At 34.5% G+C, this 3,401-nt stretch overlaps 1 long non-coding RNA gene across 1 annotated transcript in view; it reads right to left on the reverse strand.

The window, feature by feature from the left end:
- Positions 1-1,856, reverse strand: part of LOC115299889 — a 10,317-nt gene extending 8,461 nt beyond the window's left edge. Inside the window, exon 1 of the long non-coding RNA XR_003912400.1 lies at positions 1,692-1,856. This is a non-coding gene — a long non-coding RNA (uncharacterized LOC115299889). The remainder of the gene's footprint in view (positions 1-1,691) is intronic.
- Between the last annotated feature and the right edge of the window lie 1,545 nt (positions 1,857-3,401).

Raw genomic sequence — 3,401 nt, forward strand, 5'->3', positions numbered from 1 at the left:
TATATATATATATATATATATATAGCTGATAGGTATAAACCCTATATATATGTATATGTATATGTACACACACACACACACACACACACATAGCTGATATGGCTAAATCTATGTCTGTCTGTATATACATCTATATCTACACCTACATGGGTATCATCTATAGTATATTAATGATATCCATAGCACCTATATCTTATAGCAAGATTTCTCAACCTTAGCACTATTGAAATTTGTGGCCAGACAATTGTTCACAAAGACCTGTAGTATGCACTGGAGTAACTTTAGCAGCGTCCATGGTCTCTGGCCTCTAGATGCCAGTGACACACCCCCTTGTTTAAGAGAAGACAAAAATTTCTCCATGTTTTATTACCATATCTTCCCTGGAAAGCAAATTAATCCACCATAAGAGCCACTATCACCCCCTCCAGTTATAGAGGTGTAATCTGTATTCCTATCTTTCACTGTCCCAATGAAAAGAGCTCAGAGCTAAGAGACCAAAGTCTATAGACAGTATTTGGTGGATGACTTACCCTACCTGGGATTAGAATTTCTTTGTAAAATGGAGATAATAATTTTTACCTTCTGTGCAGTTTGTTTGGGTGTTGAAATAGTAGGTATGACAATCTTTGAAAAACCCAGATGTGCTAACATGACAAAGATAAAACAATAGATCTGATAATACAGTAACAATAGAAATAATAAAATAATAATTTGAACCTATAATTATCATATAACACAGGTTTTAGTGTTACATGTACATTGAAATAGTTTATTTAAAAAAAAGAACCAAAGCCAGGAGACTTGATGTGAGATGATACATTGGCTACTTGGTGATAGATCACTGTGGGCAAATCATTTATTTCATAGTTTCAGCAGTTCGGTTCTTAATTGCTGACACAAAAATAGTAACCCAAACTTAGTAGAATTTGGGGGAGAGAAAAATCCATTGCTCTAAGTGAATAAAAATACTGGCCCGTAGTTGGTACAAGAAAAAACATTTGTAGAATACAGTCAACATCTATTTCTTGTAATGTCGTGGGGCATTTCCTTTTGGAACTTTCCTCCTTCAGTCATCTTGGGGAGTTCCTCTATTCCATTTCCCTCAATCCCTAGCAATCTAACATACTACTCATTTTCTCCTGTGTGGCCCTAAGATTTTATTCCCCGTCTGTGATAACATCCACTGCTTTGTCATCCAAAAGGATACATTTCTCCTTTTTGAAATTTTGGAAAGGATTCTCAAAGACACCACATTTAGAAGCAATATCAGCTTTAATAATAAAAATATCCAACCAAATTACCTTTCTGTAATAGCTAACCAGTACCATGTATTAAAATATTAAGGACTAAAACCCAAATGTGTCCCTCTTTGAAGAATAATATCCCTGAAGTTGTTAGTAACAGTTAAACCTGTTTCTATGTTTATGCTATAAATCCTTTGTTTTAAAAGTCAATGTCTCAGCTGTGAAAATTCTCTTCGTGGTCAAACTTGGCAGAAAGGTTGACACTCTAGAGTGATATTTTCCTCTTCTCAAGTTTAAAAGGAAAGCCATTAGTTTATTTTTAAGATCTTAGCAGGAAGACGAGGGGAAAAGAGTGCCAACAGAGATGTTTCCGAAATGCTTTTATTGCTAGAAAATTGAATAACCAGTTGGCTTTACTTTAAGCAATATGGTAATGTGTAAACTTACTTTTGACTTGCGAGGATTCTCTCCCACATATGATACCACCAACTAGTGTAGTTGATTGTAATTTTCTCATTTAACATTTAAAGGTGATTCTGGTCCATGCGCAGTTACTCATTTTCTTCAGAAATTTCATAAGGATTTTTAGTATGGAAAGTTATTGAGCATGCAAGGTTCTGTGGATGAAAAGCTCCCTAAGCATGCATTGACAAGGAGGACCAGGGTTGTTACAGTTTGTTGTGTCAATGATTTGCAAATAATGGGTCTCTGGGAGATTTTTAAATTGCAGCTTTCACTCCGGGCCATGGTGCTTTTTAGGATGAGCTGAGTTGCTCTGAGGCTTGGCACTCTTCAATGCACCTTAGGCAGAGGCTCTAATACTTCCATTGAGATCATAACAGCTGGCCATTACAATCAATCTCAATGACATATTTTTCTTGCATTTTTTCTTTTAATAAAAAACAAGAAAAGTACACTCAAAAGACAATATTAAAGTTGTAACTTAAGCCAACTAAAGTGAAGAGCTTTCACTGAAAGGCTTCAACACCATGAATCAAGTCTTTACAGAACTATATTTAAGCCACACATTGATTACAATATGGACACCACAGTACCTCATTCTAAAGGAGTAAATTTGAGTCAGTTAAAATGGCACCAAAAGGATATGAATTGTACATGGAATTAGGAAATGTGGGACAATCAAAACATGCATTATGGATCAAAGTCCATGAAGTCTCTATTCATATTAATATTTCCCCAAAATATAAAACATTTGGTACATCCCAAGTTTGAAGTTTTCAAAATCACACTACTGTTTTCTTACTATGTTAGACAGTTTTAATTTGTCAAACTGTCTAACTCAGGATTCTTAAAGTTAGTTTAGTATTGTGGAACTGAGGAATTTTTCAGATCACTAACTTCTCTTAGGTTTTGACAGCCTAAAGAGTTCTTTGGGTGGGTGATATGCAGAAATACTCTATGAATACAACAGTGACAAATCCACATAAAATTAAAATTTTAGAAAACATATTTGCTCATGAAGATTCTTTAACTAAATATAACTTTGTCTTATGGAATATAAAGAACTGATGGTTATCTATAAATATTACTTTGAGCATAAAAATACAAATGATATGTACTATGGGCTTGTCTGGTTTTTCCTTGAAAATTATGAAGTTTTTCACTGCAAAGATACCATCTTCTGTGTTATTTATCATTCACTCAGCATCTAGCAGAAATCTTGACACAGTGGACAACAAATATTTGCTGAATTTGGGTTATCAAAGGCCTACTGTGCCTCTGCCAAAATTTCTGTCAACATTTCCAAATTGAAAAGGGAATTTGAGAAATATTCAGAGAGTTAGGAAACACCAGTGCGAATCAGACACTGACTACTATCCACAAACTGATATAAAATCACTAATGGATTGTTGAGAAATTATAAGTGATGGACGTGTAGTGTAAACAGGTAATCATGAGAACATGGACTATCGTGAGGAGATTTTTACCTTACAATTATGTCAACCCAAGGAGAAGCTTCCTATTCCAGATGACAGCAAGAGATGTTACGAAATGGAAAAGAAGTATTCATGGAAGGAATAAAGATTTTTAGTAACTGGAATATACTGATGGCAAGCTTAGTTAAGTCTTGTAGGAAGAAAAAAAGGGATCACATTAAGATACCTAACAAAATGAGAGGAGTTGTGATTTTACTTT

The sequence above is a fragment of the Suricata suricatta genome, chromosome 8 (genome assembly GCF_006229205.1).
Source record: "Suricata suricatta isolate VVHF042 chromosome 8, meerkat_22Aug2017_6uvM2_HiC, whole genome shotgun sequence".
Lineage (NCBI taxonomy): Eukaryota > Metazoa > Chordata > Mammalia > Carnivora > Herpestidae > Suricata > Suricata suricatta.